This window comes from Oncorhynchus mykiss, chromosome 2 (genome assembly GCF_013265735.2).
Source record: "Oncorhynchus mykiss isolate Arlee chromosome 2, USDA_OmykA_1.1, whole genome shotgun sequence".
Taxonomy (NCBI): Eukaryota; Metazoa; Chordata; class Actinopteri; order Salmoniformes; family Salmonidae; genus Oncorhynchus; species Oncorhynchus mykiss.
This window is the reverse complement of record NC_048566.1, coordinates 32,083,819-32,094,476: the sequence shown is the minus strand read 5'-3', so window position 1 is coordinate 32,094,476 and position 10,658 is coordinate 32,083,819.

The following is a 10,658-nucleotide window of genomic DNA, read 5'->3' as shown; positions in this document are numbered from 1 at the left end:
GTAAATTGTAATAAATCATTTCTATCAACAGCATGACGTGAAATTGAACTGTTACATTATATCTGGCTAAATCTGGCTTCTCACCGGCCTTCTCTCTGCTATCTGCATGATCAATCATCAACGCTCAGGGTTGGGACCGAGCGCATCTCAGTAGGCAATGCATTATTTTATCATGGTAACTTATTTTTCTTGTGACAGGTAGGTCTACATTTGCTGCAGCATAGCCTATGCCTCAGTAGGATAATATAAGGACTGAATGCACATCTAATTTACACATCTCCATATTTCGGGTTTCACTTTTTAATTGTAAGAATACTTTTTTATATATTTGAAGCTGCAGAGTTTTTTAGCAGCCTATCACTCGTAATATAATTGCTTTAAATCAGTGTATACTTGAGCACTCGGTTTCCCCCCCTCTCCATCAATTTCATTCAAATTGCATCCCAAATAGATCATCCTGTTCAAGACTTATACAGTGCCTTGCGAAAGTATTCGGCCCCCTTGAACTTTGCGACCTTTTGCCACATTTCAGGCTTCAAACATAAAGATATAAAACTGTATTTTTTTTTGTGAAGAATCAACAACAAGTGGGACACAATCATGAAGTGGAACGACATTTATTGGATATTTCAAACTTTTTTAACAAATCAAAAACTGAAAAATTGGGCGTGCAAAATTATTCAGCCCCCTTAAGTTAATACTTTGTAGCGCCACCTTTTGCTGCGATTACAGCTGTAAGTCGCTTGGGGTATGTCTCTATCAGTTTTGCACATTTAGAGACTGACATTTTTTCCCATTCCTCCTTGCAAAACAGCTCGAGCTCAGTGAGGTTGGATGGAGAGCATTTGTGAACAGCAGTTTTCAGTTCTTTCCACAGATTCTCGATTGGATTCAGGTCTGGACTTTGACTTGGCCATTCTAACACCTGGATATGTTTATTTTTGAACCATTCCATTGTAGATTTTGCTTTATGTTTTGGATCATTGTCTTGTTGGAAGACAAATCTACGTCCCAGTCTCAGGTCTTTTGCAGACTCCATCAGGTTTTTTTCCAGAATGGTCCTGTATTTGGCTCCATCCATCTTCCCATCAATTTTAACCATCTTCCCTGTCCCTGCTGAAGAAAAGCAGGCCCAAACCATGATGCTGCCACCACCATGTTTGACAGTGGGTATGGTGTGTTCAGGGTGATGAGCTGTGTTGCTTTTACGCCAAGCATAACATTTTGCATTGTTCAATTTTGGTTTCATCTGACCAGAGCACCTTCTTCCATATGTTTGGTGTGTCTCCCAGGTGGCTTGTGGCAAACTTTAAACAACACTTTTTATGGATATCTTTAAGAAATGGCTTTCTTCTTGCCACTCTTCCATAAAGGCCAGATTTGTGCAATATACGACTGATTGTTGTCCTATGGACAGAGTCTCCCACCTCAGCTGTAGATCTATGCAGTTCATCCAGAGTGATCATGGGCCTCTTGGCTGCATCTCTGATCAGTCTTCTCCTTGTATGAGCTGAAAGTTTAGAGGGACGGCCAGGTCTTGGTAGATTTGCAGTGGTCTGATACTCCTTCCATTTCAATATTATCGATTGCACAGTGCTCCTTGGTATGTTTAAAGCTTGGGAAATCTTTTTGTATCCAAATCCGGCTTTAAACTTCTTCACAACAGTATCTCGGACCTGCCTGGTGTGTTCCTTGTTCTTCATGATGCTCTCTGCGCTTTTAACGGACCTCTGAGACTATCACAGTGCAGGTGCATTTATACGGAGACTTGATTACAAACAGGTGGATTGTATTTATCATCATTAGTCATTTAGGTCAACATTGGATCATTCAGAAATCCTCACTGAACTTCTGGAGAGAGTTTGCTGCACTGAAAGTAAAGGGGCTGAATAATTTTGCACGCCCAATTTTTCAGTTTTTGATTTGTTAAAAAAGTTTGAAATATCCAATAAATGTCGTTCCACTTCATGATTGTGTCCCACTTGTTGTTGATTCTTCACAAAAAAATACAGTTTTATATCTTTATGTTTGAAGCCTGAAATGTGGCATAAGGTCGCAAAGTTCAAGGGGGCCGAATACTTTCGCAAGGCACTGTATGTACTTAACAAAAATATACGCAACATGCAACAATTTCAAAGATTTTAATGAGTTCCAAGACATTCAAGTATATCAGCCTATTGAATTAAATGAATTACCCCCTAATCTATGGATTTCACATGACTGGGAATACAGATATGCATCTGTTGGTCGAAGATACATGTACCTCACAATTGGCCCAGCGTCGTCCGAGTTAGGGAGGGTTTGGCCGGCAGTGATATCCTTGTCTCATCGCGCTAGGCGTACTGATATGCCACACCTGTCAGTTGGATGGATTATCTTGGCAAAGGAGAATTGCTCACTAACAGTGATGTAAACAAATGTGGAAAAAATCATTACTTTCCGAAGGCACTGTATATAGTTAGATTAATAGATGTCCTAGCCTAAAAGGCCCCACTCACACAGAGGTGAGCCGTTAATTTATTTGATAGGAGTCTACTGCTGTGGTCAAATAACTTTTGGCCACGACTGTACTTTTGAGAATGTGAAAATGTATATTTGTGTCAAAGTCTGCTGCCTCAGTTTGTGGCAAAGAAGCCACTTCTCTCCAGGAAAAACATCAGGGACAGACTGATTCTGCACAAGGTAGAGGGATTGGACTGATGAGGACTGGGGTAAAACAATTTTCTCTGATGAGACCCCTTTCCTATTTTTCAGGCATCCGGAAAAATGCTTGTCCGGAGAAAACAAGGTGAGCGCTACCATCAGTCCTGTGCCATGCCAACAGTAAAGCATCCTGAGACCATTCATGTGTGGGGTTGCTTCTCAGCCAAGGGAGTGGGCTCACTCACAATTTTGCCTAAGAACACAGCCATGAATAAAGAATGGTACCAATACATCCTCCAAGAGCAACTTTTCCCAACCATCCAGGAACAGTTTGGTGACAAACAATGCCTTTTCCAGCATGATGGAGCACCTTGCCATAAGGCAAAAGTGATAACTAAGTGGCTCGGGGAACAAAACATCGATATTTTGGGTCCATGGCCAGGAAACTCCCCAAACCTTAATCCCATTGAGAACTTGTGGTCAATCCTCAAGAGGCGGGTGGACAAACAAAAACCCACAAATTCAGACAAACTCCAAGCATTGATTATGCAAGAATGGGCTGCAATCAGTCAGGATGTGGCCCAGAAGTTAATTGACAGCATGCCAGGGCAGATTGCAGAGGTCTTGAAAAAGAAAGGTCAAATATTCAAATATTGACTATCAACTTCATGTACAGTGCCTTGCGAAAGTATTCGGCCCCCTTGAACTTTGCGACCTTTTGCCACATTTCAGGCTTCAAACATAAAGATATAAAACTGTAGTTTTTTGTGAAGAATCAACAACAAGTGGGACACAATCATGAAGTGGAACGACATTTATTGGATATTTCAAACTTTTTTAACAATTCAAAAACGGAAAAATTGGGCGTGCAAAATTATTCAGCCCCTTTACTTTCAGTGCAGCAAACTCTCTCCAGAAGTTCAGTGAGGATTTCTGAATGATCCAATGTTGACCTAAATGACTAATGATGATAAATACAATCCACCTGTGTGTAATCAAGTCTCCGTATAAATGCACCTGCACTGTGATAGTCTCAGAGGTCCGTTAAAAGCGCAGAGAGCATAATGAAGAACAAGGAACACACCAGGCAGGTCCGAGATACTGTTGTGAAGAAGTTTAAAGCCGGATTTGGATACAAAAATATTTCCCAAGCTTTAAACATCCCAAGAAGCACTGTGCAAGCGATAATATTGAAATGGAAGGAGTATCAGACCACTGCAAATCTACCAAGACCTGGCCGTCCCTCTAAACTTTCAGCTCATACAAGGAGAAGACTGATCAGAGATGCAGCCAAGAGGCCCATGATCACTCTGGATGAACTGCAGAGATCTACAGCTGAGGTGGGAGACTCTGTCCATAGGACAACAATCAGTCGTATATTGCACAAATCTGGCCTTTATGGAAGAGTGGCAAGAAGAAAGCCATTTCTTAAAGATATCCATAAAAAGTGTTGTTTAAAGTTTGCCACAAGCCACCTGGGAGACACACCAAACATGTGGAAGAAGGTGCTCTGGTCAGATGAAACCAAAATTGAACTTTTTGGCAACAATGCAAAACGTTATGTTTGGCGTAAAAGCAACACAGCTGAACACACCATCCCCACTGTCAAACATGGTGGTGGCAGCATCATGGTTTGGGCCTGCTTTTCTTCAGCAGGGACAGGGAAGATGGTTAAAATTGATGGGAAGATGGATGGAGCCAAATACAGGACCATTCTGGAAGAAAACCTGATGGAGTCTGCAAAAGACCTGAGACTGGGACGGAGATTTGTCTTCCAACAAGACAATGATCCAAAACATAAAGCAAAGTCTACAATGGAATGGTTCAAAAATAAACATATCCAGGTGTTAGAATGGCCAAGTCAAAGTCCAGACCTGAATCCAATCGAGAATCTGTGGAAAGAACTGAAAACTGCTGTTCACAAATGCTCTCCATCCAACCTCACGAAGCTCGAGCTGTTTTGCAAGGAGGAATGGGAAAAAATGTCAGTCTCTTGATGTGCAAAACTGATAGAGACATACCCCAAGCGACTTACAGCTGTAATCGCAGCAAAAGGTGGCGCTACAAAGTATTAACTTAAGGGGGCTGAATAATTTTGCACGCCCAATTTTTCAGTTTTTGATTTGTTAAAAAAGTTTGAAATATCCAATAAATGTCGTTCCACTTCATGATTGTGTCCCACTTGTTGTTGATTCTTCACAAAAAAATACAGTTTTATGTCTTTATGTTTGAAGCCTGAAATGTGGCAAAAGGTCGCAAAGTTCAAGGGGGCCGAATACTTTCGCAAGGCACTGTAATTGTCAATAAAAGCCTTTGACACTTATGAAATGCTTGTAATTATACTTCAGTATTCCATAGTAACATCTGACAAAAATATCTCAAGACACTGAAGCAGCAAACTTTTTGAAAATTAATATTTGTGTCATTCTCAAAACTTTTAGCCACGACTGTAGACGGCCCTTGAAATAACTTATGATGGCTTATCAGAGACATAGCACTTAAACCACTTTGCACCTTAATGAAAGAGCTGTCCTTTTAAATGTATAAACCTTATTTTGGTGCTTTTAACTGCAAAGCTAGTTTATCTGATGCAAAGCAGGCCTACACCTGTGTGACTTGAATTCATATGGGAAAACTGTTTTTTGTGTGTGTCTAGTCTTTGAATTGAGGTGTATGAGAAAGCCTTCTGGCCTCAAATAAAGGAATTTCACCCCTGGAAGTTCATGTGAAACAAATTCGATCAGAACACCACCTACACTTGTTCTTCTGATGAGAAAAATCAAACGCCCCAAAATAAGTCACTCTCTGGCAAATTCCAGAACTAGATTGGTCCTTCAACTTTCTACATCGAAGAAAAACTAATAGAATACCGATGTAAGAAAACACCACGTATGATTGACAGAAAAATACATTTTCCAATTACCTTGCATGGTCCCACACCTCCCTTAATCCGCCTGACTGTTGACTTCACAAGCCATGTATTTTTCTCCTTCTAAATAGGTTTATATGCTGTCAGCTATTCCATTGTGACCTACCTGCACCCCCTCCCCCCCAACCATTCCACTCCCCTCAACCCACCCCTTCCCCCTCCCCTAAGAAATAGAGCTCCAGTGGAATCATGGAATCGCCTTAAAATTACTTCCTATTCCCGACGTGTCCACCCTAGCGACAGCACACTGACAGCTGGCATCAGAATTCATTACATATCTCCCAACGGAACGTCTGAAAGGCTGGGCAGACGCAGTCACCATTTTTTTTAACCAGCGAGACCTGTCAGTGGAATAATCACTGTCGCTGAAAAGTTGACAGGGTTTTGCCGGGGAAAAAAAGACGACGCTGAGAACATTGATCCAGGTTTCAGGACACGTGTAATGCTGCTTGTCCCTTCCTTGTATTCATACTTTTCCCTCCATCAACCTTTCTTGTGTTTTTCTGTGGCGCTTTCATATAGTCCCATTCATCACTGTCACTGGCCTTAAACAAAGAAGGTGGCCTCACTGCACCTGGTTGTCACTATGCAGACCACAGCATTGCTGTTTGACAATCCAGACAACCAATAGGACCACAGAATAAAGAAATACGGGTCTTTTCCCACTGCGAACATTTGATTGAGTTGTCAACTATTGTGAATCCAGGCTTTACAAAATTAACCCACTTTATTTGATTGCACATTATTTGATGAATGATGCATCCTGTGAAAGCTCTGGTCTCAAAGTTCCTCATTTTATTTTCACCGTCGGCGCATGTGTGCTTCAACTAAGAGATGTAGGCACGCCAGCCTTCTGAGGGCAAATTCAACACTATGCTTTTTCTAGAGAGTAGAATGCAAGGACTCCGTTTATGAATGCCCCCATGGAAACGATCGGAGGAAGCTAGAAACAGAAACATCTTGCTGAAGTTGACCGTAAAGTTTTCACTTAAAAGTCAGGGTCATACTATCTTCGGTCAGCATGTATCACAAGGGGATGAGGAAACCAAGGTTAGGTTTTTTTTCAAGTCAGTTTTGAATTAACTCTGGCATGCTTTGAAAGGCATTAGTACACATCTGATAAGATTATTGAAATGACTACTTTGGTCCAGTACCCTATGATGCTTATTATACGTTGGTCTTGGATGCAAATGTTCCTTACAGACTCTCAAAGCATTTAGTCAAGATCGCTTCAAATCATAGTTAATCATGTTCCTCTTTGATAAGAACAGGGACACATCCTCAAATATCTTGTTTTGGTCTTGTGCTTGAGCATGTGCAATAGATCCCCTCAGAATGATTTCCTTCTGAAAAATGGAAACATTTATTGACCAGATCATTGCTAAGCTCTGTAGAAGCTACACTCAGTGAAATAAAAATGGATGCCAGAACGATGGAAGCGCTTACAGACATATAAGCCAAAAACTCTCTATCCACAAGACTAGTGTCCATAACTCAGACTCCTCACTATTTCTGCAGTATTTGTTTTTACAGTAGGCCCAGTTTGGCCTCGCTCCCAGAGAGGAGTTGGGAAGGACTAGTAAGCCACAAACCGCAGTGCATTTGGAGCCTTTTAAATGGCCCATAAACACTGGTAGAGAAACACAAGGCTTCACCCAGCGCACAGAGACAAGCAGCCTCTAGTCTCCCTTCTACTAGGGTGAAAACCATTTTATTTTCCTGAAAATTGCAGTATGAAAAATATTAAATTTCTCTTTCATGCTCTCCTTCCTTTATTGCCTTTCATGAAAGACCCTTTCATTCTGAAAAGAATGTGGGAGAAAATGTCTGTAATAGTATTTCGCCTACACCACATGGATATTATAGGATCCATTCTATGTTCAAAATTCATTTTCGCCAACACAAATGTGTCATGCGATGGTAATTGACAGGCATACCTATTATGGGTTAAGGGTGAAATCCTCTCAGGCTATAGGTCTCACGGGGTGAGGCTTTTTACACTAATACTAACCATATAGTGGCCTCTTATGGCCCCTGTTCAGAATTGATCTGACTCTGGACCCATGCAGATCTTACAGTAGCTTGGCCAACACGATCAAACTGAACTTGTCCTCCCTTACCCTCTGTCCTCCTACCACTGCAAAGCAGTCAACCATGTACCATCAAGTCTCCCTCTGAGATGTAGTGGTTTACCAGACCGTTTCTCTGTTTCTCTTCTGCATGTTTTGTGATTGATTGGATAATTATCTTCAGGTTATTCTAAATTGCTTTCCTTTTTCTTCTGTCCACAATTCTGACCTCAAGGACTATTTCAACATTTTCAACTATTGCCTAAAACAAAATCCTATTTCCTCGACCTAGAGGGCTTAGCTAAACATAGTAACTTTCCTGTAAGCTAATTTTATTCAAGTTCACTGGCTTTTTCATTAATACTTTGTGAGCTAGCCATTGAGAAAGACTGTGTATGTTGTTCCATGGGGAATGTGAAGCATATGCCCACATCAACAGTGCTACACTCTCTGTTCCAGCTACGTGGCCTTTACACTGTGGGGTGAGGCTTGTCGCGCTGGGCTCAGCCACAATCAGGGTTTATGTCAGTAGAGAGCCATGCTGTATGGTTGGCATGCCTGGCACGTCTGGCGCCCGTGGACCGTAGCACACCCCCAATGCTACAGTTGGCGGAGGGGGCGGGGGCCGGTTCAATCCGGCCCATTCTGGCACAGTAGAGGTCTCGACTCAGCACTTCTGACACTTTCACCCGGAGACAAGAAGCCACCTGTGCTTGTCCGTTTCTGACAAGTCTCCTCTGCCCCTCCGCTCCCTCCATCCACTCCTCGCCCTTCATGCCCCTCCCATTTCTTCCCATTTCCCTGCCTGTCTCAACCTGTTCACCCTGCACCTGTCCAGACCAGGACATCCCGCCCCAGTTACAACCCCCAACACACACCACTTGCTGGCCTCAGACCTGCCAGAGTGTTGTCAGCCAACTGGAAGTCCCACAGCACAACCAGTCTAAACAGCCTTCATCCAGTCCAGTCCACACTGATACCTATCAAACAAAAACACACTCATAACATACAACCCCAACCACAGCTGCCCCGGAACCTACTCCTATATTTAGACTGTGTCCTCAGACAAACCCAAGGCTTTCTGTTGTAGGCAAGAGCGGACCAAAATCAATGATCCCAACACCAATACCAAGACATCAACTATCGATGTCTTCAGGGAGGGTATGTTGACCGTTTTGCCTCATCATGTGGTGAACACCTCCTGGTTTGACACCTTACAGGGTGATTATTGTTTGTTTGGTTGGTTCTGTGGTGCCCCATTAAAGCCTCTGTGCTGTGAATGGCCGGGGAGCATAAACAGAGAGCCAGAGGAAACCGGAAGTGACAGGTTGAGTGTTCTCATCATGGGCCGTTAGTGGTGGTCACAGCGAGCCCCGTTATCCTAGTGATAAACAGAGGCGGTTCTCAACTTGTCTCTGAAGATGATAGGTGCAATAAAACAGGCTCACCCTCTGCACTGAAATCCTGAATGCAGAGATATACAGTTGAAGTCGAAAGTTTACATAAACCTTAGCCAAATACATTTAAACTCAGTTTTTCACAATTCCTGATTTAATCCTAGTAAAAATTCCCAGTTAGGATCACCACTTTATTTTAAAAATGTGAAATGCCAGAATAATAGTAGAAAGTGGTTTATTTCAGCTGTTATTTCTTTCATCACATTCCCAGTGGGTCAGAAGTTTACATACACTCAATTAGTATTTGGTAGCATTGCCTTTAAATTGTTTTACTTGGGTCAAACGTTTCGGGTAGCCTTCCACAAGCTTCCCACAGTAAGTTGGCTGAATTTTGGCCCATTCCTCCTGACAGAGCTGGTATAACTGAGTCAGGTTTGTAGGCCTCCTTGCTCGCACATGCTTTTTCAGTTCTGCCCACAAATGTTCTATGGGATTGAGGTCAGGAATTTGTGATGGCCACTCCAATACCTTGACTTGTTGTCCTTAAGCCATTTTGCCACAACTTTGGAAGTATACTTGGGGTCATTGTCCATTTGGAAGACCCATTTGCGACAAAGCTTTAACTTCTAATGTCTAGAGACTACTGATGACTACTGATGTCTTGAGATGTTGCTTCAATATATACACATAATGCCTCATGATGCCATCTATTTTGTGAAGTGCACCAGTCCCTCCTGCAGCAAAGCACCCCCACAACATGATGCTACTTCTCCCGTGCTTCACGGTTGCAATGGTGTTCTTCAGCTTGCAAGCCTCCCCCTTTATCCTCCAAACATAACGATGGTCATTATGGCCAAACAGTTCTATTTTTGTTTCATCAGACCAGAGGACATTTCTCCAAAAAGTACGATCTTTGTCCCCATGTGCAGTTGCAAACCGTAATCTGTCTTTTTTATGGCGGTTTTGGAGCAGTGGCTTCTTCCTTGCTGAACGGCCTTTCAGGTTATGACGATATAGGACTCGTTTTACTGTGGATATAGATTATTTTGTACCTGTTTCCTTCAGCATCTTCATAAGGTCCTTTGCTGTTGTTCTGGGATTGATTTGCACTTTTCGCACCAAAGTACGTTCATCTCTAGGAGACAGAACATGTCTCCTTCCTAAGTGGTATGACGGCTGCGTGGTCCCATGGTGTTTATACTTGCATACTATTATTTGTACAGATGAACGTGGTACGTTCAGGCATTTGGAAATTGCTCACAAGGATGAACCAATTTTTTTTCTGAGGTCCTGGCTGATTTCTTTTGATTTTCCCATGAAGTCAAGAAAAGAGGCACTGAGTTTGAAGGTAGGCCTTGAAATACATCCACAGGTACACCTCCAATTGACTCAAATTATGTCAATTAGCCTATCAGAAGCTTCTAAAGCCACAACATTTTCTGGAATTTTCCAAGCTGTTTAAAAGCACTGTCAACTTAGTGTATATACATTTCTGACCCACTGGAATTGTGATATAATTCACTGTAAGTGAAATAATCTGTCTGTAAACAAATGTTGGAAAAATGACTTGTCATGCACAAAGTAGATGTCCTAACCGACTTGCCAAAACTATAGTTTGTT